The sequence below is a fragment of the Aythya fuligula genome, chromosome Z (assembly GCF_009819795.1).
Source record: "Aythya fuligula isolate bAytFul2 chromosome Z, bAytFul2.pri, whole genome shotgun sequence".
Taxonomy (NCBI): domain Eukaryota; kingdom Metazoa; phylum Chordata; class Aves; order Anseriformes; family Anatidae; genus Aythya; species Aythya fuligula.
The window spans coordinates 13120940-13147644 of NC_045593.1; the positions used below are offsets into that span (position 1 = coordinate 13120940).

Consider the following 26705-nt stretch of genomic DNA (forward strand, 5'->3'; position numbering starts at 1 on the left):
TAGCAGTGCACAGAGAACAGCAGCAGATCCCTCAAAACAGTAACACAGACAGCTGTCCCTCTCAAGAAGCAGTACACTTCGTGTCCACCAGGAAGAAGCACCAGAGCGCAGCATTATTTCCACTCAAGATGCTTCATCACCCGTTCTTACCAAGACAGGGCCACAAATTGCAATAAGAAGAACAATAAAAAACAAACAAACAAAAAAGTAAAACAACTTTCCTCTCTTAATTGGTGGAATTTTTGCGACTGTGTCTGGACTCCCATGTCTCCTTCTTGTCTCCCCAGTATAGGAAAGGTACTGATGTGTGTAGTGTGGGCCCAGCCCAGGGCATTTGAGGGGGTGTGGGGCCAGGGCACATGGCACACAAGGGCTGGCTGCGGAATCTCCTTCGCTCTGCAGTAAGGAGAGAATCAGAATGACACAATCACAGAACTGTAGGGGTTGGAAGGGACCTCAAAAGATCACCGGGTCAAACCCCCCTGCCAAAGCAGGTTCCCTAGAGCAGGATGCCCAGGTGGGTACCCAGATGGGCCTTGAATATGTCCAGAGAAGGAGACTCCACAACCTCCCTGGGCTGCCTGTCCCTGTGCTCCGTCACCCTCACCATGAAGAAGTTCTTTCGCATGTTGGTGTGGAACTGCCACACCATCTTGTGGCCATTGCCCCTTGTCCTGTCCCCACAAACCACTGAGAAGAGGTTGGCCAAATCCCTCTGTCTCCCACCCGTCAGATATCTATATACATTGATGAGATCCCCTCTCAGTCTTCTTTTCTCCAGGCTGAACAGAGCCAGGTCTCTCAGCCTTTCCTCATAGGGAAGATGCTCCAGGCCCCGTATCATCTTTGTGGCCCTCCGCTGGACTCTTTCCAGGAGATCCCTGTCTTTCTTGTACCGGGGAGCCCAGAACTGGACACAGTACTCCAGGTGAGGCCTGACCAGGGCAGAGTAGAGTGGATCACCTCCCTTGACCTGCTGGCCACGATCCTTTTAATGCATCCCAGGATCCCATTGGCCTTCTTGGCCACCAAGGCACAGTGCTGGCTCATGGTCAACCTGTCATCCACCAGGACCCCCAGGTCCTTCTCCTCAGAGCTCCTCTCCAGCAGGTCATCCCGCAGCCTGTACTGATACATGTGGTTGTTCCTTCCCAGGTGCAGGACTCTACACTTGCTCTTATTAAACCTCATTTGGTTTCCTCCTGCCCATCTCTCCAGCCAGCCCAGGTCTCGCTGGATGGCAGCACAGCCTTCTGGTGTGTCAGCCGCCCCTCCCAGCTTTGTGTCATTGGCGTACTTGCTGAGGGTGGACACTATTCCCTCATCAAGGTCGTTGATGAAGATGTAGAACAAGACCAGACCCAGCACTGACCCCTGGGGAACACCGCCAGTCACAGGCCTCCAGCCAGACTCTGCTCCTCCGATCACCACCCTCTGAGCTCGGCCAGTCAGCCAGTTCTCAACCCACCTTACTGTCCACTCCTCTATCCCACACTTTCTCAGCTTTGCTAGTAGGATGTCATGGGAGACAGTATCAAAAGCCTTGCTAAAGTCAAGGTAGGTGAAGAAGGAGTAGCAAAGATGAAGCCTGCATCTTCTCAGAGGTGTTCTGTGGCAGAAAGCTGAGGAGTTCCAAGGCCCATGCTTCCAGATGGAGATGTCCCAGACAGAAAAAAAGCAGAAGTTTCCCCACAAGGGTGCTCAGACAGAACGGGTGTCTAGAAAGGCTGTGGAGTCTCTGTCCTGGGCGGTAGCTGACCTTGATAGAAAAAGGTGATTTATTATTATTATTATTATTATTATTGTTATTGTTATTGTTGTTGTTGCTGTTGCTGCTGCTGCTGCTATTGCTTTTATTAAATTTTTTAAAATAAACATAATTTATTATTATTATTATTATTAATGAAACCCATTTTTAAACAACTCAACAGTGTGTAAAAAGTATGCAAATATTTACTCTAGAGTAGTCTGACAATTACAGATTTTCAGGCTAGTGTTACCTCCTATAACAGCCTTCCTTTTTCTTTTCCTTTTAGAGAAGCATAATCAATTAAGCATTCATAGTTGTACAAATGTAGTCTGTAAATTCAGTTACTACACAGCACTTTTGTTTAATACTTGTACCTTAAATCAGAAAAATATGGTATTAATACATGTTAGGTACATACCATTGACTGAAAAGCACACAGAATTCAATACAAATAAATTTAAAATGTAATTGCTGTTACTGAGCAGGCACCTCCCAACAGTTCAAATTGCAGTTTGAAGATAACTTTTTGAAAACAAGAGCATAAAAATCAGGTTCCTATCTCTTATTATCTTTTCTCAGATTGGGCCTTCTCTAATACTTTAGAGAAAGCAAACAATGGCTAGGAAGGTGAGGGGAGAGCAGTGGATGTTGTGTACCTTGACTTCAGCAAGGCTTTCAACACCATCTCCCACAACATCCTCAGAGGCAACCTCAGGAAGCGTGGGATAAATGAGAGAGTGGACAGTGAAATGTCCAGCGGTGTCCCTCAATTCAGCCCTGGTGAGGCCATGCTGGGAGTATTGTGTCCAGTTCTGGGCTCCTTAGTACAAGAAGGACATCGAGCTACTGGACAGAGTTCAGTGGAGGGCTATGAAGATGGTTAGGGGTCTGGAGCACCTGTCATTTGAGGACAGGCTGAGAGTGCTGGGCCTGGTTAGCCTGAAGAAGAGGAGACTGAGGGGGGATCTTACCAGTATGTCTCAATATCTGAAGGGAGGGTGTCAAGAAGCTGGAGCCACTCTTTGCAGTAGTTCCTGGTGACAGGACAAGAAGCAACTGGCACAAACTTCCAGTTCCAGCTGAATAGGAGAGGGCACTTCTTTACTGTGAGGGCGACAGAGCACTGAACAGGCTGCCCAGAGAGGTTCTGGAGTCACCTCTGGAGACATTCAAAACCCACCTGGATGCCATCTTGTGCAATGTGTTTTAGGTGACCCTGCTTGGCAGAAGGGTTGGACCAGATGATCTCCAGAGGTCCATTTCAACCTCAACCATTCTGTGATTCAGAGAAATTCTCTGAGCAGCTGGGGACAAGGTTAGGAAAGTTAAAGCCCTGTTACGATTAAATTCGGCCAAGAACATCAAGGGCAGCAAGAAAGTCTTCTATAAGTACATCAGTGATAAAAGGAAATCTAGGGAAAATGAGGACCCTCTCCAGAAGGAAATGAGAGACCTGGTCACCCAGTATATGAAGAAGGCTAAGGTACCCAGTGACTTTTTTGCCTTAGTCTTGCACTGGCAAGATCTCCAGCCACATAGCCTGGGCCCTAGAAGGCAGAGGCAAGGACTGGGACAATGACAAACTGCTCGCTATAGGAGATCAGGTTCAAGACCAGCTCTGGAGGCTGACAGTGCAGAAGTCCATGGGACCTGATGAAATACATCCATGGGTCCTCAATGAAGTGGCTGATTTAGTTGCTAAGCCACTATCCATCACATTTGAGAAGTCATGGCAGTCTAGTGAAAACTCCACTGACTGGAAGAGGGGATAAAATGGGAACAAAGAAGATCCAAGAAACTACAGGCCAGTCAGCATCACCTCTGTGCCTGGCAAGGTACTAAAGCTGATCCTCCTGGGAACTCTGCTAAGGCACATTAAAAATAAGGAGTTGACTTGTGACAGGCAACAGGGCTTCACTAAAGACAGATTGTGCATGACAAATCTGGTGGGTTTCTATGATGGGGTTACAGCTTTGGTGGATAGGGGAAGAGCAACTGAGGTCATGTACCTGGACTTACACAAATCATTTGATACTGTCCCACATGTTATCCTTGTCTCCAAATTGGAGAGCCATTGATTTGATGGATGGACTGCTCAGAGGGTAAGGAACTGGCTGGATGGTCACACTGAAAGAGTTGTGGTCAAGAGCTCAATGTCCAAGCAGAGACCAGTAACAAGTGGTGCTCCTCAGAGGTCGGTACTGGGACTGGCACTGACATCTAACATCTAAATGTTCGACTAACATCTTTGTTAGTGACGTGGACAGTGAGAGTGAGTGCAACCTCAGCAAGTTTTTTTGCTGACACCAAACTGTGTGGTGCAGTCAGCACACTGGAGGGAAGGGATGCCATCCAGAGGGACCTGGGCAGGCTTGAGAGGTGGGCCTGTACAAAGAGCATGAGGTTCAACAAGGCCAAGGGCAAGGTCCTGCACCTGAGTCAGGGCAAACCAAGCACCAATACAGGCTGAGCAGAGAATGGATTGAGAACAGCCCCAAGGAGAAGGACCTGGGGGTAGTGGTGAATGAGAGGCTCAACACGAGCCAGGAAGAAATTCTTTATTCAGAGGTGGTGAGGCACTGGAACAGGTTGACTAGAGAAGCTGTGGATGCCCCATCCATGGAAGTGCTCAAGTCATTGAGCAACCTGGTCTAGTGGAAGGTGTCCCTGCCCATGGCAGGGGGGTTGGAATTAGCTGGTCTTTAAGGTCCCTTCCAACCCAAACTGTTCTGTGGTTCTGCAAAGAGCTATGAATAGAAGGGAGGTATTCTGCTTTCAGCGTATATTTGACAAATCATACTTTCTTGTACTAAATGATATTGTCTTTAAAAATAAAACTACCTCTTTTCTTTTCAGAAGATGGAACTGAATAAATCTATTTCTCGGAAAATGATGGTAGAAAAAATATTAACAAAATTCTTCCCAAATTCCTTTGCAGTAATCTCTTTTCTAAATTATGATTAAAAAAAAATATATTGTATTACTGATAAAAATACACAACAAGGGAAATATCAGGGGTTCATTTGCCAAGGCATTTGCATTGGACATTACCAGTGGTGGCACTGAATGACCAATAAAAAAAAAAAACATGATTTTTTGAATAGATAATTTAACCTTCCTATGTGCCTCGGCATAGAATTTATCTTTGTATTACAACATACTCTTCATACACTCCCTGCAGTTTTATAATATTCATGATATTCATAATATTATGAAACAATAAGGAAAGGGCTAAGACAAATAGAAGGATCTAAAGTGAAATCCAAAGATTTAGTTTCCTAGAGACTAAAGCACTGTCACTATTGACATCTTCTCTCTCACAGTGTTGTGGTTTAACCCGGCCGGCAGCTACATACCACACAGCCATCTGTTCACCCTCCCCCCTCTCTCTCTGGGATGGGGGAGAGAAATGGGAAAGTGAAGCCTGTGAGTTGAGATAAAGACAGGAAAATTATAATAATAATAATAATAATAAAAATAATGATGATAATAGTACTACTACTAATAATGTGTATGAAACAAGTGATGCACGATGCAATTGCTCACCACCTGCTGACCAATGCCCAGCATAACCCCAAGCAGCTGGTCCCCCCACCCCGGCTAGCCACCCCTATATATTGTTATTGGATACAATACCTGGGGTGGGGGCACGTTATATGGATTCAAAAAAATTAGTACCCTACAAAAATCCTGGAAGATGAAACAGTAATACAGTCAGTCTCCCTGAGTACCTGTTTTTGTTTGTTTGTTTGTTTGTTTGTTTGTTTTCCCCAAAATTCAAGAAGTGTTTTTTTGTTTTGTTTTGTTTGTTTTTTAAGATTGTTTTAAAGGAAGAACTGCAAGGAAGTAGGAAATAATCATGGAATGAAAAAGGACTGCAGCAGAAGTGGAAGCACTATAACTCCACAGATTTTAATTGTAGTCCAAAGGATACATAAACAAATACAAAATGGAGATGCTGAACAACAGAACATTTAGGGGACTTAATGTTTCAATAGTATCATTAATACATGATCATAGATGAGTAAGAGTAGGGATACAAAAGCTCAGAACCTTCATTTCTCATGCACTTATTAGCAAAAAAGCAATAGATGTTAAACAAAAATAATGTTCTTTGTATATAACTGGAATGCTACATGCAAAGAACACATATTTAGATCTCCCTCACGAAACATGTAGCTATCAATTGAATTGCTGATCATTGCAAGCAAAAGTTTACTTTTTTTTTTTTTTAATTAGTGGGAATGAATCAAATGTCTTTTCACTCTCACTCTTTCATTTTTATCACAAGATTACATGAGAAGCTACATTAAGTCAAATTGGCTAGACTTTGAATCAGAGGAATCTCAGGAATATATAATAAATATAACGATAATATATAATAAATATATAATAAATAATGATTCTGTTTTCTTTGACATCCCTGTTTCATTTACACTTAAAGTAAGCCTTATCATTAAGAACAGAATGACACCTTCTTTTTGTGATTTCATTATATTCTATCCCAAGTAATTAGATCACTTCTACCAAAACTCTTCCTGCAGTTTTTGATGCATGCTACAAACATCTTTACTCATGTATTAAAGATATCTAAGGAGCATTGCTTCCTTTGGTTACATTGTCATATTTTATCCCAAAAATGCCGACGTCTATTGCTATTGAACTTATTATTCTCTATTAGGAATACGAAAACCACATTCTGTTTTAGAGGCGTTAAATAAACGTAATATATTATGGCAAATGCACCTATCCACTGCTATAGACTGACAGATTTAATGACTAGGAAGAGAGTCACAGAGCAAATTGTTATTATAGTAATGCATGGAACGTTCTTGCAATTAAGGCCATGTTACCTTCTATTTTAAAGCCCACTATGCAGCCTGTAATACGCCAATACTCTAAAATAGTCTAGGACTTCGTGAATAATATGGTAATATAATATTAGTACAGATTAATTTTCTTTTCTAAAAGCAGTGTATAGATTTCCATATTTCTGCTTTTTCCTACTGAGTTGAAAATAAACTCCTGTTTTGAAATTACATTTAAGTAGTAACATTTTCAAGCAGTTAACAGATAGAGCCATTTCACTGTATTAAAAAATAATTGTATATATACATTTGGAAAAACATTACTGAGAATGCAAAGTAATTATATTTCATAACCTCATTTGTCATGACATGGATTCAGTCTTTTATCTTCAAGGGATTTTGTTTCCCATCCCACAATTACAATGATGTCAGTCTAAGTAAACTGAGATGACTACAGTAACAGAAGGAAAACATGCCATCTTTATCTCCATAGTACCTTTCATGCCAAAATCATCTCAAAGCACTGTAAAAAATACAGTCATCAAAACTAAAAATTTGTTTCCTACACTAAAATTCAGTGTTTAAAATGTCTGTCTTTTGGTTTACTATGTATTGGTGGAATTAATGTTATAAATGTGATGGAAGTGATGAAGTTTAATGGTGACAATTAATCAATTGTGCATGAACTACAAACTTTTGTCTATACCCTATGGAAAACAAAGAATCTGGGAGCTGAAAACATTTCCTCCTCTCAGCTCACAGCCTTGCAATCTTATTTTCAACAGTTACTACCTGTAACAATGTTCTTTATTTTTGAGTAGCCAAAATCATTGCAGGGATGAAAAGATAAATGCTGAAATAATACTTTCAAACAAAATGTAACATCAGTTAAGCATTTGTAAATGAATTCTATCATTAGGAACACTTTAACATTTTAGCATTAGGGGAAAAAAAAATACAACCTCTAATTCAGGCATTTTCTGAGGTAAAGATTTCCTCTTGTCTTTCTTTACAAGAAACTACATTTTTTTATAAACTACTATGACAGTTGCTTACAGCCAATAGTAATAATGCAGAAAAACAAGGTAGAAAAGTTTGTATTCCTTCAAATAAACATGAACAATGAAAAAAATGCTAGAAAGATCAAGATTAAATTAATCATATTAGTACACAGTTGTAACTCTTACCCTTTTAGTATTCCAGACCTTGTAATTTCTGAGATGAATTAACAATGACATGACAATAACAAAAGAACTAATTATGGCCAAAAGTTCTACCAAATGAGGGGCACAACACCTCAAAGGAAGACGTAATAGCTGTATATGTTAGCAAGAAAAACAATGCTACAGAAGTCAATTTTTGCAGCAAAATGGTTGGTGCTGAGGACCAATGTGCTTTCTGTCTGTGTTGCAGGCCTTGGAGTCATGAACTGAATGACTATACGTGGTTCAAGTGCATTAGGTGCACTGGTCTGCACATCCTCGTTCAGTTTCATCTAAATGAAAACCTACTACCATTCTCTGTTCAGACTGTTCTGCAGTGCAGACCAAAGCCCTGTTGCTTGAAAACTGAAAAACATAGGTGCGCCTTTCATTAACTTGATAGTGCTAAGGGAATACTGAACCTTAGCATGAATACTTGACCTAATAATAGAACAGTGTTGTAGTAAGCACTGTTTTAAAGAAATACCACCCTGAAGGAACAGGATTACAGACATTGCGAAAATCAGGAGATGAAGATAGGAAATTAAGTCCGACAGAGTTTATCAAGGTTTGCTTTCAAATGCATACTGCTTTTCTACGGAGAAACACTATTATTTTTATTTTTCCCATATGTAATTTTAGATGTCTTTTCCAACCTTAATGATTTTATGATTTTATGTGACTTCAGGATTTACAGATTTTCCTAATTAGAACCAAACTGAACTAAGTGCTTATGCACCCTAACTTACTAGCTTTTACCCCAGAAAACCATTGCAGATGCCCCAAAAGAAGTATGATTAAGGAAGTTTTGAGACCAGATTTTAAAATCATGTAAAGCATAATCTGGAGTTCTACGGAAACCAACAAAGTGTTTCTGCTTTTGTTCACTATTATTATCTGGATTATCTACCACTCAGTCATGACCCTAAAGGGACAGGTGATGAACTAATTGTAAGTAAAAACAAAGGGAAATAAAGAGGACAGTTGTTTCAAAAGAGGAAATAATCACTGTCAAATACAAGCAAATGAAATAGATAAGGTGGATGCAAGGAAAGGGGCAACAAGGTAACAGTTAAGAAATAGTTATGTATTTAGTAATTAGTCATGTATTTTAGTAATTTGCAAAAAACGATCATGGTATACATGTAGTCTCTATAGGCGTTATGGGAGAAAATCTGGAGAAGAATAGTGAAACCAATGGCTTCGGTGTTTTTGTCACAGATTTTTTCCCAGTCACAGGGACAAGAGAAGAGGAAGCATAATGCATGCTGGCTGAAGGAGGAGCTGCTTGCCAGGCAGTACAGACTGTGGATGCTGCTGGGGTGAACAGTAAAATCAGTTTTCCCATATGTTTGTAATCCAGTGGAGCAGGACAAGTACTAGTAATAAAGCTTCCGGAGAAAAAACAGTGGTTGTTTTTATTGTCATAAGTAAAACCTAAAAGAATATGACATGCAAAAACTGTCTACATTTTTTTTAAACTTTGGAAAATGCAATGGAACTGAGTTGTTAAATAATTCTCCAGAAAATGTTTCCTCCTGCATTTATTCAAGATGCACCCCCTAAACTTGTGATAGGTAAAACACAAAATGAGTTGAAGATGGGTACCTAGTCATTTTGTAGTAACAGGTCACTGGCAGAACAACAACAAAAAACTGTACTAAATACACAAAGAAATACAACCAGTCTGGATTTCCTTTTCTGGTTACCCTTCCTTAGAAAACATTAAAAACATTAAAAAGTAAATCACAATAGAAACCCACAAAAAGTGAGTTTCTATTCTGGAGATAATCCCAAAATTCGTTGTCTTTCTTAATATTACCAACTTACAAAGGCTGCATTATATAACACAAGAACAATACTGTAATAGCTTCTTGGAATAATGGCTGCTCATGAAAGTCATGGTAACTTCTTTAGAGCCTAGCTCTATTTCCTTTTAAGTGCATAGGAAATTCTTACTGACAGTATTGGATTTTAGGTCAGGTCTCTTATCTCTGAATGATTCATCAAGCAAATGCATCAAATACATGGAGAAAAACTATACCACAACCATAATACATACTGTAACTAAAGCAAAGAAGACACTGCAATATGTTCTTTGAAACAGAATCTACAGAACACATACACAATTAAAAAAAAAAAAAAAAAGTTTATTAGCTGATGGGAGCTACGTACAGAGCTTATGCACGAAGGTCAGCACCATCAGACTTAACATCTACAACCCCTGATTACCTTGGACAGTTCTAGTCTTACTTATATCCTTAAACAATAATGGCTAGAACACTACTCTTACAGTATCTTAAATGTAGCTCATGAATAATAAGGTCAAAATAATGATAAAGCAGGAAGTATCAACAGCAAACTGGTTAATCAAAGGCAATTTCCAATAGTAAATTCCTTACTGTTTTCAACTTGAGAAGGACTTGTTTCATCTCCGAGTTGCTGTACTCTGGGGAAAAAAAAAAAAGAGAGAGACCATTTTTTTTTTCACTAATGAACATAGTGTTAATGGCCGAAGAGCTTCTTGACTGCAGTTCCATACTTTAAACTTCATTCAATGTAGTTTATTTTAAATGTAGTACCACTGTCAAGACCAGCCTCAGGACAGCCATTGTAGCAGCCAAGGATCAGATTTATGAGTGATGCTCTGCAGCTGTTGCCTAATGGAGATTCATTACAAAGAAATGATTTTAAGATAAGTATAATCTAAAGGGTTTTAAATCGAAAGACTAGATCAAATCATTGCTCCTTGAGAAAGAATTCTGGCTTTACTTTCCTTATATTTCTTTGGATATATACAGGTTACTTTGAGGAAATGTATTCTTATATAGGCATAAATCCCATTATGTCTACAATATAGTGAATTACTACAAACCATGTTCATCATGACTGTCTCATTAGAGAGATGAAATTTGGTTATAATATTCTTTCTTGCAAACTGACATTCCAGATGGAACCAAAAAATGCAGGTCTCCTGCTTTTAAAATCACATAGCAAATATGATGCATATATCTGAAAAAAATATATAAACATCTGAATGATTGTCCTTTATGAATGCATATAAAATATATGCATTATTATTATTATATATATATATATATGAGTTATGTATTTACTTTTCCACTACTCTGTATCCTTCTCAAAGCTGACTTCATGTTGTAAAGTAGATATAAAATCTAAGAATCAAAAAGAATTGAAAGGAAACTCATTTAGTCTGTTGTCCTGCCCAACGGCAATATCTAAACTATTCACAGCACCTGTCCTTAAACCTTCAGTGAGATTCTACAACCTGTTGAGGCCATCTACTCCAGTATTTAACTTACCACAGTGTTAAACTGTTGGACTTTTTGTCTCTAATGCTTAACTGAAATCTTCCTTCCTGCAAAATAAGCTGTTATTTCTTTTTTCATCCAGAGCAAAAGCTGCACCACTTGCTATTTTTAGATACACTTTGGATGTCTGAACGTGGCTCTGGGAGCTGCTCTTCCTTCTTTTGGCTGAACAGCCTGAATTCATTCGAAGTTGTTATGCATGTCATACCTTCCAGGACATTATTCTCATTGATCTTTTGTAGGCTTTCTCCAGTTGTCCACAACTTTCTTGAAACACAGTAATTATAACTGAACAAAATACTCCATTTTTGGCTTTATCAGTTTCAAATACATCTTACTCAGGAAACTCTGACTTCAGCATCTAAATATTGTGCTTGATTATTGGACACAACAGTGCTGACACATTAGCTACTAGTAATCCCTGATTTTTCTTTACAGAACTGACATTTTCAACCCTGCATTTTGAATTTTGTTATTCTAACCTGCTTCACACTGAAATATTTCTCATCTCTGACTTCATTTTTTTTTTCCTAAGTATCTGGCATTCCTGAGCTCCTTTTTCCATTAGAATCTTCTTGTATGTGATTTTATTTACAAGCGCTCTTTTTAATCTCTTCCTAGGAATGATGAATTCTATAACTTCTTGACTACACTCACCATTGTTATTTTTCACCTTCAAATTCTCAGATAACTCTGTACATAATTTCAGCATCAGATGCACTTCACCCTGTTTTTCTTCTTAGTGTTTGAATAATATATATATTTTTTAAATGGTCAATGTGTTTCAAAGACTTTTTCATACTTTACATCCTACTATCTGCTGTAATACTACCAAAGGTCAGCTGAGTCTGAAGTTATCTCATCTACCCCACTGCCTTGGACTGACATTCTAGATTTGACTGTATTTAACTATGAAAGCACCCTTGTTATTTTTCTTTGGTCTTTGTACTTTTATTCTTGGCACAATGGACTTTAAACAGGTTTATCTCCTGAGAGATTCTGCCTCTTAGACCAAGCCTGGATCCCTTAATATACAATATCTTATTGCTCTTCTCTCTTTCCTTCCTAACAAGGCTTACCACTCTTTATTCAGTCATGAGACTGATCCTATGAAGTCAGTTAGGCCAAATAGATCATAGTCTTGATTGGGGAATAAGATTTGCCGGTCCTCCTCCTTATTTTGATATTTTTTTGTTAAGTATACCATTTATCTTGGTATAGTTGTTATCTGCTTAATTTGTTTTGCTACTTGCTGTGCAAATTAATGCTTTACTGACTGGGTTTCCTAACAGTGCAAAATGTTAGCACATTCTTTTAAAACTGGCAAACGCTAACACTACAACAGATTAATCACATAAGCATTTTTACTGTGAGTTATAGAACTATTTATTTTAATGCAAAATGTATGATGCAAATCTTAGATGCAAAATTTTTCAACAGCTCAGTAACGCCAGGAAGATGTCAAGCTATGGTAATGTCATTATTAGCCTATAACCAAATACCTGTCCCAGTGTGAAAATATATTTAGATCATTATGGTGTTATTACCATAGGAAAAAAAATAATAATATTGAACATTCTTAAGTTGTTTTATAGACCCATAATTCCAAAATATATCAGCACCACTGAACAACATACCAGGACTCTCTGGTACAATTTCAGAAGTCCCCTTACATTTACACTTAATTTCCCTTAAGACCATCTATAAGCTAACAAGACAATCTTTTAAAACCATTGTCTCCTACAGATGGTTGCTTTAATTACTGTTTTAGTAAGATATTTCACTTGACATTATAAATTAGAATATGTCTTCCATGGAAAGTACACCTTAATCTGAATTTTATTTTAACGTATTGTTTATTTTAATGTACTTATTTTTGTGCCTTGTTTAATGGATCATTTATGCAAATTATATGAGATAAATAATATGAGTTAATAATAATAGTACAGGACATCTATTATGTCTGGAGAAATAGTCACACAGGGTTCTAAAGAAACTTAGGAAAATGAAATGGCTGCAGAATTGTGAGCAAGGAATTTGTTTGAAAATCTATGTTTAAGTTCATAAGCTTCCCTAGCAGGATATGTACTTAGCCAGTGGAATAAAAATTAAAGTAGTGTGTTATTATTTAACGAGCTCTTTTGTTGATCAGACTTGAGGGGAATCACACTGTCCAAAGTGGCCACTAAAGCACAGCAAAGTAATTGTCAAATAAGCTTTTTCCAACGGAAAAGACACACCACATTGTTCTTCCAAATTCCGAGGGCTGTTCATCACTGCAGGCATACAGTATGCAAATCGAACTTCTTTGCTCCAGCTGAGGCTGTACTTTGCCCACTGAATGATTCATCTTTGCAGGCAAGCAGGCAGTACTTGCACCATTAACCTTCCCTGAGATTTTACTGGGGAAGCTTTCTTCATCTTTTTGATGTGATTACAAAAGATTCTTGGTATGGAAACTACCATAAATAGAAACATATTTGGATGTCCTGGCCCTGGTCCTAGTATCTGCAGTCTTATCCATGTGGGTATAGCACATACATGATGCTTTTAGATGATTTTAAAATGCTTTTACTCTTGCCTGTCACACTTTCTATTAAGAGAATGTATCTGCTCTAAATTGTATTAGCAGAATCTTACACAACTTAGGAGAGTACATAAATCATATCAAAGATTCTTTGAAAGAGTAAGTTTCTCTGAAAAATTAAAATCTCATAGTGAACACTAAACTGTTGCCCCCATCCCAAGGTTGAATAATGTAATACTCCGCAAAGATGAGATTTGTCTGATGTACTGACATCAATAGATTAGTTCTCCAATGTTACAATAATAGCTTGTTAAAAACATTTGCTTTTCTTTTGCTACACAGATCTTTTAAGTTCTCTAACAGAAGAACATGAGGATTTTTTTTCCTAATATCTTGATTATAGCCTTAAAGGCCCACAGATGTCAGATCTCCTTACAATGAAACATTCACAAACTAGTAAGATGAAACAAAATACACTACATTTTCAAACTACTAAGCAAATAAATTAATAATCAGGGAACAAACAAAAGAATTTAAACAAACTGCTCAGTTGTTCTACTTTTGCCTTCTTTCTCATTCAATCCTTCTTCTCTTAGCTGCTTATCTAAGCCATAAAGGTGAGGGGTTGTTATCCCATTTTTGTATTTATCAGTGAAGACTGCTGGTACTCTCCACTAATAAATGACTGTTATAAACAACAACACATATATTCTCTTTCAAACAAAGTCACTAGATTTTTTAGCAATCAAGAATGAGGATTAGAATTCCTTATGGATTCCATACTTAAGCTCAGAAAACAGGAAATTAGCTGAGCTGGAAGGGATGGAAGATCCATATCCCAGGAGTTAAGGAACACAAACTGGCAGTGGGAACAGTGGCAAGAAACAACAAAAGGACAGAGGAGAAGCTAATGTTAAAGGACTGTAAGTCACATACAGGGTTGAAAATCAGACACAAATGAATCATTGCAGCATATATCTAGCTCTTATTCAAGAAACTAATTGTTTCTAACTAGAAATCTGGTATTATATAGCTCCCAAATATTTGAAATTGCCCAAGCCAAATGCTGCTGGGAAGAAAATTCCAAGCTTTACTGTAACACTGTACAACACTGACTGGGTCTGAAACAAGGGATGTCCTTTTTCCTGTAGTCAGTTCAACATTATCACAAAGTCTGAGACACAGTTATTTTGCAAACAACTTTTTCTGCAGTGCAATCCATTTCTTCTAACTGGAAACAAAACCAACCAAACAAACAAACAAAAAAAATATATATATATACATATATATATATGTCAAGGTTATCCAAAAGTACTAGGAAATTAGTGATTTGGTACAAAATTGAAATACAGAATATGTGTGTATTACTGAAGACCCTGTACAATCAATAAACGACCATCAGATTCTATGGTTTGAATTCAAAAATTGCTATGTGCACAATGGCATGTACTGAATCTGTTTAAGAAACAAACATGATATGGCAGTTTTTCATTCATACAAATAGTCGATGAGATGTAAAACTGAATAGCTACACTTGGGTAACAATTATTTCATGGTTGTATTTATGGAATTTGTTAGAACACAGTTAAGAAAGAAATAATTCACATTTCTCAGTCTTAAAAATCAAGACATAAATCATGTTCCAGACCAGCATAAACTGGTTGTTAGTTTTGAGTGTCAGTATTTACTATGCCTACCTGTTATGATATATAACCACCATTTTAAATCTTGTGTTGCTTAATAAATTCACCACTAAGTGTGTTTGACTACGACTTGATTCTCAGTGCATTTCTGTAAACTTTTCTCTAAAGTCATTATTTCTATCACCTTAACTGTAATGATGTTAGTTGGTTTATTTCAAGACATGACTCTAGATTACTTTTCTTCTTTTCTTCTTCTTCTTGTAAAACTCTTTTAATTTCCACATCACAACATAGTCATCATCAGATAAAATTATTGTTATTAATAATTTTCCCACCAGAGCTAGAACCACAGCCTAGAAAGTCTGATGTTCACCCCAGGCAAATTGGTAGAAATAATACCAAGCCATACAAATAATGGACACAAGGATAAACAGAGGTATAGGAGGAAATCTGAACTTATCTCTTTAGAGGCAAATCACATTTCATAGATCTTTTGGACCACTCCACGTGTATCTCAGCTCTTAATTTTCCTATTACATTTTGTCTTTCCAGTACCCATGTATCCCTCACTCAGAATGCTCTCATACCCTTTCTTACCTTACAGTAAATATATTTTAAAATTTAGGCTAGTTTCTGGCAGACATCCAAACTTTTTGATGACATGCATAATCAAAAGAAGGAAAAAAACACTTGTTTGCTCAGCACTGCTTTGATAATGCTGTTGCTTTACCACTTTACTAACTTTCCTATTTTACACTTGACTTTTCCACTATTTTTTTGCTAAGTTTTCCTGTTTCAGAATTTGAAATCTAGTATCTAATACTGTGTTTTCACAAATCATTCACACTGCTTATGAGACTGTAAAATAATGATTTTATCTGTATTTTTTAAATAGAGGTTATCTAGCTGTCTCTTTTAAATGTAAGACTATGGTATGTTGTAAAAATGAAGACAGCAACTTCAGGTTAGAAGCTGAAATGACTGTGGGAACCAAGTAAGGCATTAGAAAAATGTGCTAAAAATATATGTGTTCCCAGAGTAAGGTGGACAGGATCTTTCTGCAGTAGCTAATGCCCGAACACTTGTCTCAGTCAAGATAAGAGGGAAAATGAAATAGTAGGTGGAAATTCCAGCAAATGTACAACAGTCTTAAAGAAATCTCTGTATGGGGTTTTGTTTATTTGTCTTCCTTCCACTAATGCAGCTCTATTGATGTTTCTAACAGTGGAAGCTACAGTGTAGGCAGGATGCAGGTCATCTGGTCCTGATCAGAGCAATAATAATAAAGAGAAATGCTTGTTTTTCCATTTTTTCTATTTCTCCATTATTTCTCCATTATTTCTCCATTTTGATGTCCCTGTAAAGATGGGGTAGTAAGTATCAATGTTGTGAAGAGAACATTCTTGTAATCATAAGAGATATGATAAGATGGGATGATGGATAACCTCAAGGTACTCTCAATGAAGTCAAAAGGAAGGTCTGAACCACTCAGGTTCAGACAGGTTGTGTTGGTATCCAATGTTAATAATCATACTTATAAAACAATCCATACCAGCAAAGCGCTTCTCTCCTAAAATGCCTCACCTCCTGCCTATTTCTAGCAGCAGCAACTTGTACCAGGATGTTTTCAACAATTGCTGGTATTTCAGAAAATAAAACTGGATGCCAACAAGGAAAACAGTAAAGCTCAATTTAAATTTTTCAGTATTGGCAGTGAAATAATTGTTTGATTAGTTAATGGTTCTGAGCAATTCACTGAGTCTCTTTGTAAAAAAATCTAAATTATCAATGATTAATAAAATTCTTAAAATCTTGCTTAGAGTAACAGAGAAAGTGTTATCTATGGAAAACATTAATTAAAATACCGGCAATTTTGTGTATGTATCTAATTCTGAAATGATAAAACCCACTGATTTTCAGACAGCAGGATACCAAAAGGAAAACAATTTCTGTGACATTTTCAGGTATTTTTGATTTTTCTGTAGCCAAGATAATGAAAACTAAAATAATATAAAATCTTCTATCTAAACAAAAGTATTTCAGACAACCTAATTCTAATGATTACAATACCACAAAAACACAAACTTTGTGACATGTACTTATCTCTAGTTTTCTCCTCTATTAATTTTTGAAGTTGTTTAGCATTTTGAAATCAGTTACCTATTGTCTAACTATTAAAATAGTCAGTTCAGACTTCAACTAATTTATAAATGTAGTATATACTGTCACTAACTATTATAAATACAGATATTACATAAATACCCTATTAATTGGTTGACAGGATTCAGATTTGTTTTTCAAAGTAGTAATAAGTCCTGACTCTGTATTTTAGAGACACTGAGCCACAGCAGAGTAACATCTCAAAACTTGCCAGTGACTTGTAAAATTTTTCACATTCACTTTATTATAAAATATTTTGAATGATACTCATGTCTCAGAGATGAACATGTTTAAAGTGGCCTTTCATCATGATAACTTCAAATTCAGCCTGTAGTTAGAGATTTTTCCTCTGCTCAGATGCAGGATGGTTTTGTCCCCAGAAAAGGCTTTCCAAAATAATTTTATTATTAAATGCCCCTGTACAATGCCCCAAGTACATGCCTTATACTTACAAGGGGGTAGCCTGGGTAGCCTGCACCTCTGATAACCTAGGCCCTTTTAGAAGTACTGGGTCTTGAGAATAAGCACTCAGATAACATACAGAGCAGGAGAGAAAGCAGCAGGAAAATTACTGGGGAGTAAGAGTTGTGGAGTAAATATTTTGTATGTGACCCATGCTTACAAACTGCTATAGTGAAGGGGATTTTCATCTCTTTATTTTTAAGAAACTGACATTCCACATTTAACAAAGAAATGTAAGACCTTGAATTATTACCATTTATTTTCCATATGTACAATTACTTTTGCACAGCTCTGTAACATCCACTTGTCTAATGCTGTACCGTTTTTGTTTTTGGTTTGGTTTGGTTTTGGTTTTGGTTTTGGTTTTTGTCAAAAATGCCAGTTCTTCTAAACGTATATATAGCTCCAGTTTCTGCTTCTGTCTTTACATATCTGAGTCCCTGTATCACAAGCAGTTCCAGACACTGCTCTCTCTGATTACAACCAGGGCCTTTCACACAGTTACTCATGCTGTATGATTGCTACGGGCTGAATCAAACCATTCTTTTCAAGTTAGACAAGCTTAGAATGTCAAATTTCTAAAATATATCTTCCTCAAAAGTGTCCTAATAAGTTTTGCACATTAGTATTATCACCACATGTATTTACGTGTTAATTATTCAGACTCATATGAGCTAAGTTCATCTTTCTTCCTGATCTTATCATATGCTGCACTTTCTACAAAATAGGAGAAAAGTTCTGTTTGAGAGCACATTTAATTGCCCACTTATGTCTAAAAGACTAGACATGACTGAATGTATTGCTTTCTGATAGGAGATTAACTCCTTCAAATAGGGAAGATGGAGCTTCTCCTATATCACCATCTAGTGGGGAGGAAATATGAAGCACTGGAGCAATGGCTGTGGACAGGCAGTAATAGTAGTTGCTTTCTGTCGATTCTGCTCTTGAGGACAGCGCCTTGTTACTTTCCACAGATGCACACATAATGCTTCCAAACTTCATTGGTTTGGAAGAAGATCCTTAACTGAATGCCCTAACTGATGGATTTCACATTACCTGCTTTATCCTGCCAGATGTTCTCCCAGAAGACTGAATGTTAGACCAGAGACATTAAAAAAAAAAAAAAAAAAAAAAAAAAAAAAGCCCAACAGCTCTGGATACATTGCCTGTCTTAACCTTTTACCATTTCAGACAGAAATGATCAGGATATTTTCAAATGCTGTAAATTCCATTCTTGTAGGTTAAAAATTAAGCTATTGCCTTGCTGTGATGGGGAGTGAACATTCTCTACAAATGATATTTTCTTGTAACTGAACAAGCCACAAAACTGGCATGATTATTTTATGGAAATAGAACAACTGGACATAATTTGTTGAACCCTTGAAATAAGGAGAAGAGAAAAACACTACAGCAAAACGTATCTTATGGTAAAAATTCACAGAATAAAGGAAGACATAACATTTTCTCTTACTGCATCTATAAAGCAATAATCCTATCAAAGCAGTACAGGAAAAATGGGTTGCAGGACAAATTTTACATCAAATAGTGCTGAAATGTAAAAGATCTATTGGTATTTTCACAGACATCAAAGGGGCATTGTAAATCAGACATTTTATTGTGGCTAGGATATTTTAGGGTATTTTCCAAACCAGAATTAAACTACTAAACAGTGTCATTTCTCCCTCAACACGTCGTGATTAAGAGTTCTCTGACCTAGCTATGTATTGCTATACCTAAATAAACTTACTGCAAATATAATCCTAATACTGAATTTCTTGACATGAGAACTAGATAGAAACTTACAGATGCTATGAGGGACATTCATTTTAAGGCACTGCAAAAAAGACATCAGTACAGAGAGACTGAAATATCAACAAACAGAAGGTCAAGGTGCCTAGTATAAGGAAAAGTTATGGCTGTTCTGAAAAGATGAAGATTGAACCCACAGAAGAAGGAAGAAAAATAAGCTGTGGATTTTTACAATAAATAAATAAGTAAATACAAATCATAACCATGACTGAGACCGTAGTGGGAGAGAAAAGAGCTGCTCTCTGTAGTCTAACCAGAGAAATTGGGAGTGCAACCCAATCTATCACAACTTCACAACTTCAGAAGTTCCCACTGCTCCCAACACTTCATATGAAAAGGAAAAGCACTACATTTGACTGAAGAGAAGCAAACAACTAAACTCACAGAGTGAATACAATACTCTTGTTTACCCTTAAAAAAAAAAAAAAAAAAAAGCACAAGTTCCCTAAGCAAAAGCAGACATTTCTCTTACGCATTGTATTAATCAAAATCTTGCAATTTATTGTTGTTATTTTGCAAAATGGTTTCCTTCTCTTTTTACTTTTAAAGGTTGTGGTTGCAGTTGTGTACCATGTGTGCTTTCTAGATTAGAAAACTTGACCTAATGTTGAAATATAAACCAAATGTATAAAACACTTTTCAGACAAGAAGTTATAAAGCTGTAATAACTTTAAATATTCTAATGCTAGTTTGTTATAGGAAATGTGATACTAGTATCCACTAATTGTCAGGCAGCAATACAAGTAACTCACCCTGCTTGGCCTTAAGTACCCTATGGCACATGTGCCCTATGGCACATGTGCATCCATACATACAACTTAGGAGGCTTCTGGAAAAGTGTCTCCTGCACTAGTGTAGTCCTCTAGTCCTCACACTCCAGTGTGTCCTGCACTGGAGTTCTAGTAGAAGAACAGCTGCATTTCATGTCTCCTACACTGAAAAAATTCTTTGCTTTCTCTAGTGCAGGAGACATGAACTTGCAGAAATTCTACCAGAACTCTTTCCACATGTTCACTGCTACCAGCACATCCCTAATAATCTTAATAAACTGCTGTAAAAGCAACAATTTTTAGTTCAAGCCATATTACCCCATTTCTTACTTTAAAAAGGTAAATGGTTCTTACCATAAGGTTGAGTATGGTTCAGAACAATATCATGAGAGAATCAGAGAGTGAAAGATAATGGAAAAAAAGGGTGGTCTAAAGAAAGATCCTGATCCAGCAAAGATATAAGAGAAGGAAAATAACAGGAGGAAAACATTTGCAGCCAAAGAACATTTGCAGGGGGGCAGAGAAAATACCAGAGAGAGACAGTGCTGTGAATCCAAGAGGAGACTCTGAGGAAGGGAAATGGGGTTTCTAGTGTTCTATATAGCCAAGAGACTGAAGAGGCTGAGACCAGAAAAGAAGTCAATAGGTTTTTCATAAGCTTTATTTAGTATAACTGACGCTTTTTGAGGGATTGAATTGCCTCTTGAAGGGAAGCAGGAATAGAGAAATGAAGCAATAGTTGAAGAAACAGAAATTTGATCTAAAAGACCCCTCACAGCATATTATTTTAAAATATAAGTACTTTTGGTACAATTTTATTTAATTCCTTAGAAATTTTAATCAGGAAAAGACCAAATCTGTATCCATCTCACCATAGACACTTAAATGCTTAAAATGAGAACTGTAGGGTAGGACCCCAGGTCTCAGGTTAGGTCATCTCCTTATCCCCAGTTACAGCTTAAGTTAAGAGAAAAAAAAAAATGTTGTTTCTGGAATGTGACTTAACCTACCTGAGAGGAGCAACTGCTCTCCCTTGACCAAGGCATGTCTTCCAGAGAGGGGGGGGATCGCTGACCTCGGTGGCAGGTAGGCGACAGGCAGGGTCTACAGAGGTTTACATTGCAAAACATAATTTAAAAAAAAAAAAAAAAAGAGAGAGAGAGAGAAAGCCGTTTACCCAATCAATATTTAAGCATTGTCACTTATCTCCACAACACTTCATAGCAACTCACAACAGGTAACTTTACCTGGTGGCATCTAAGTCCACCGGGGGAGCCAGTAGCCGTTTCCACCGTTTGGCACCGTCCATATGAGAGGGCTTTGACCACCCTGACCACCCTCTCCCAAATGTTTAAGTGCGGCGGGGCTCGAGGCGGGACCCGAGCCATTTATCTGAAAAAAAAAAATAATAATAATAATAACCTTTTACACATAAGAGTCGGGGTTTGGCGGAAAAGGAGTTAAAAAGCCCAGAGCCGGCGCTGAGGAACCCAGCGGACTGCTCCATTACCCGGCGAGGGGGGAGCCTGCTTCCACATTGTTAATTACTCGCTCTAAAATTCGTGACAAAATTTCAAAGGAAGAGGGATAAACAGTGTCTATAAGGCACGAGGAGGGGATCTGTTAACGGAAAGAGGTGAAGCTGAGGTAAAATTCTGAGGGCAGGTCTCTCCTCAGTTCCACTCGGCGGCCGGGCCGTGTCGCAGCCTGGTCTGGGGGAGGAGGCGCTGCGGCACCCGGTAGCGCATTTGGGGCTGGCAGGGCGTTGTGGGGGCATTTAGAGCCGCTTTGAATTCCTTCTCCAGCATCACCAGAGTTTCCCTCCTCACGGGCTGCTTCTGACAGTCCCCGGTTACCTGCGTGGGACTGAGAGGAGAGGAGAAACGGGCGGCCGTGAGGGCGGTGGTGGCAGTGGGGCTGGGAGTGACAAAAGGGCGGGCAGCGTCCGCCCTGGGGCAGCCCGGGGTGCTGCTGCTCAGCCAGGAGTCTGGTGGCTTTCTGTAGTGCCGACAGTATTGTAACCTGCCCTTCCGAGCCAAAAGCTGCTTAGAAGAGGTGTGACAAAGGACGGGTCCCTCAGCAAGTGTCCGAGCACCGGGAGCTGGGACCCTCCCGGGGCGCGCTGAGGCACCCGGTGCCTCCAGACCTCTGGGCGGTGGGGCTGGGACGCTTGGTTGTGGTGGCTGTGGTCCCGTGGATCTGCTTAAAACGGAAAAATACATACGCGGAAACGTTGCACAGAAATGTTTTTTTGTTTGTTTGTTTTTGCTATTAAATGATTATCCTGTGGAGTCTTAATAAGAACTCCTCAAGAAAGCAAGGAACTGTGTCCTTTGATCTGTGCCTAGTTAGAAAGAAATGGAGGTCACTTTAAATGGTCATGTAGTAGCTGGTGTAAGAGCAACTTATTAGTGATAAACATGAGAGCTTTCCATCATACTGAAAATATTTCACTAGAGTCATAAGCATGTGCAGCGCTTCCCAGGCGACTATAAAATGCCAAGCCCACTTCCTCTGAGAAACTCTGAAACTTAAAAGCGAATCAAAACCACACAGAATAAACAAATTAAGAGCCTAAAATGAGGAGAACGGGAAGGGTATAATCTTTGGGAAGCCTCTCCCCCCTCTTTTAGTTTATATTTTCTTGTGTATAGTTAATAAGAACATTTCTTGTCTGCCCAATTTTGCGAACCAGCTCAGAGTATAAGCAGTAATACTGTCATAACACAACTATATGCAGAGTCTCCACATGCAACAGGGAAGAGATTGAACTATATTATAACCTTTGTGGTGGTCCTTCTGGGGCACAACAGTGAAACAGCACAAGGAAGAATGCATTAATCGTTGTTCCTGCTCTGTTTGTTTTTATGGATAAATAAGGACTTCAATCCACTAAACTAGCAATCCAGAACCTTTCTTGAGCTCTAAATCAACACACAGCCAAAAATAGCATTTAATTAAGAAAAAGGCTGCAGTATGTTTTTGCAGTCAAAGGAAAGTGTGTATACAAGAGGAAACCTATTAGATTAATTGTACTGTAACTTTTTCCTTGGCACATACACAGTTGCAAGAACTTGGCCTTTAAATCTTTGCCAATGCGCAGAAAACATTCCCAAGCCAAGAACTAGCTATTATTCTACAGCTACCTAGGCATGTAGTTTTTTTTTCTATTACCAGATTATTACTGTTCTATAATTTCCCTGAAATTACATATTAAATTTTCTATTTCAGGCATATTGGCATCAGTATATAGCATTTTGAAAGAAATTTTGGGGTACTGGACAAGTTGTATCTATTACATGTGAAGAGCCCTATCCGTAAAGAAGTTTCAAACAGACACCTCTGAACTGCTTTTAGAAGAGGGCAAAAGTGGTAGAGGCCTGGTAAGAAAAAACTTCATACATTTTTTTAATTATTATTTTGGGGAGGGAAGATTTTTAAAGGAGGACTGAAAAAGAGAAAAAATATGTAAGTAACAGCTAAAAATAAAGTGATAGATCTTGAATGTTCAAGAGTTTTGCAGTTTTATACTAAGTTCACAATGCTGTGGAAGGTCATCCAAGTGTTATGTTACACAATATTCCCAATAATGAAAAAAAAAAAACTTACAGAAGGGCCATAAGATACTTACATGACAATCCTTTCCTCACAGGTCATACTATATTTTTGGGTTAGTCACCAACGATGCAGGAATATTAAACATTTTTCTCTTTTGAAATTCTACATGGTATAAATGAGAAGATTTAGGAAACAAGGTGAGCAGAAAAATATCACAGGACTAACTGTAAATAAAATAAAACCTGATGTTCTCCATTCAAAATCCAAATGGAGTAGAAAAAGCTGCATTCACCTTTATTAATCTAGATTCTAAAACAAACAAAAACCCTCCAAACTTCTATATTTCTATTAGTATTTGTTTAGATGAGAATTTTTTCATTAAACTGCTGTCTTAAAGAAAACTCAGATGAGGTTAGCATCAAAATACATAGCCTGTATATCCTGACTCAACATTCCCCAAAGCTGGACAGTCAACGTTAGTACTTCTGAAGTTTCTGAAGGAACATCCAGTTTTTCATAGTATAAGTAATATGCAAAATTCTTCACAACTATAAACACAGAACAACATTTACATTTTAAATCAAAAAATAAATGAAACGTTTACTGTGTAGTCTAAGTGAGGATTCTTGAACTATGTGTGAAAAAAATTAAAATGGAAAGATCATACTTTCAAGTGTAATCTGGTCTACGCATATATAACAATCTTTCTGAACCTATTTTCTTTTAAGTACATTTTATGCTGTACTATACTTTAAATATAAGTTTTATAACATGAGTTTTACAATTAATCTCTTTACTGACGTGTTATCCCTTATGTAACAGACTTCTTTATACAAACATTATTCAAGCACAAATACATTTTCTGTATAAATTCTGCAGGGCAAAATAGAATTAAAATGGCATGCTCACCAAAACAAATTATACATTCACCTTCTACTCAAAGACGCATTCTTCTTTGGGGAGTTTAACTAGTCTGTAAACACAATTACCAGAAATAATAAAACTGGTAAGATCATAGCTTACCTTTTTAAGACGGTAGATTCTTTAAGAAGAACAATTAGGGGTTCAGATTTTGAATTGTTTTTCCCAATGAGAAAAGTCAAGATAGTAAAAGAAGGCAAATGAGGGCTTTTATATGCTGCCTTTATGCTTGGGAGCAAGAAGGAAACCGCTCCAATACATTAGGGAAAACACAGTCTAATGGCAGAGAAAAGATAAACATTGCCCAAGGAAATGCAGGAGAAACAAACACTTTGACCAGAAGAGAGTGATCACTAGGGTAGCCTGGAGTAAGACTGACTTAACTGTGGAAATGTAGAGAAACAGAAATGGAACCACAGAAAGTACAAAAGTAATGAGTAAATTCAGGAGAATATCTAGTGGATAGAAGTATAAAAAGTGTTTTATGTGGCATGTGTATATATTTTTTTGTCAGGAAAACTTATATTTTGAGTGTTGCCAGGTTATTATAATTTATGGATCCATTCAGATGGCTGATCAATTCACTGTTTAAAATTGGAAATATATTACATGTTTTGACTAGTGGATTGTCTCTGTCAGAAAAACCATGTGATAGTATCAAATATGCACTAGATGACCCTGCTGGGGGGTTGGACTAGATGATCTCTGGTGGTCCCTTCCAACCTCAACCGTTCTGTGATTCTATGATTTGCATACATTCTATTTACAAAGATTGTGCATATGTGCCTTTCCTCTGAAACCAAGGGAAAGTTTCACTCATGAAGCCTCAAGTCCTTTTTTGGTTGATAGTCACCTTAAATCTCTCTAGCTCCATTTTACTTAGAGCTATGAAAGTGTTCCAGCCTGCGTCTGGGGTTCTGTGTCTTCTCTGCATCTGTTTCTATGGCATTTTACATCTTTTTTCTCACACACGCCTATCCTCAAAATAATACCCAACAAAACATGTGCCGCCCACATGTGCCTTTGTTTTGGGTGGTGACATGCACCCATATTCTGGTGGAGACTGTTCTTATTCAACAAAGTTTAACTGCTTCTTGCAGAGATTTTAAAGAGCACTGCTCATGACCACTAGCTGCAATATATTTTATCTAGCACCAATACTATGGATAACAGGCTACCTTAATGCATTGAAATCTCCACGGAGAGCAGATAAGCAAAAGCACAGGTATACATAGTACAGCCTCTGCAGGACAGTCACTGTGTCTTCTTTTGCATGAGTACAATACTTACACAGGATTGCAATCCTTATGAAGAATACAGCAGATAAAGTGGGCGAATCCACAAAATGTTTAGTAGTAACTTAAAACTATAAATTAACATAAATTAACAATTCTGTATATACTAGTGCTCTTTATTATAGTCAAGATTTGTAAACAATTTCCTGTTATCTGTAACCTCTCAGAAAACTGCATGCTTATCATTTTGTTTTTCCAAACATTTTTCTCTTAGGCCAAGATTTTCTATGCTGCTCTTCTCTACGAGGATGAAAGTATGAATTATGTTTAGGGAACCTAAGGGAAGTCATGTAGATATTTTAAAACAGACAGAGAACAAATGTAAAAATGTAAACATTGAAAAACTAGAATTTAAATAGATCATGTTGCAGAAAAGGGCATTTTTCATAAATAGATGGCTTTGACTTGAATTTTAAGTTATGTCTACTTGAAAATTCCATGTTAACCATTCCTAAAAGGTATATTCTT

General features: G+C 37.6%; 1 long non-coding RNA gene across 1 annotated transcript; it reads left to right on the forward strand.

Annotated features, from left to right (window-relative positions):
* The first annotated feature begins 21979 nt into the window (after nt 1-21979).
* Nucleotides 21980-26610, forward strand: LOC116501136. The gene is made up of 3 exons (XR_004254371.1): nt 21980-22110; nt 23695-23846; nt 26452-26610. It is a non-coding gene; the product is annotated as an uncharacterized LOC116501136 (long non-coding RNA).
* The last annotated feature ends 95 nt before the right edge of the window (nt 26611-26705 follow it).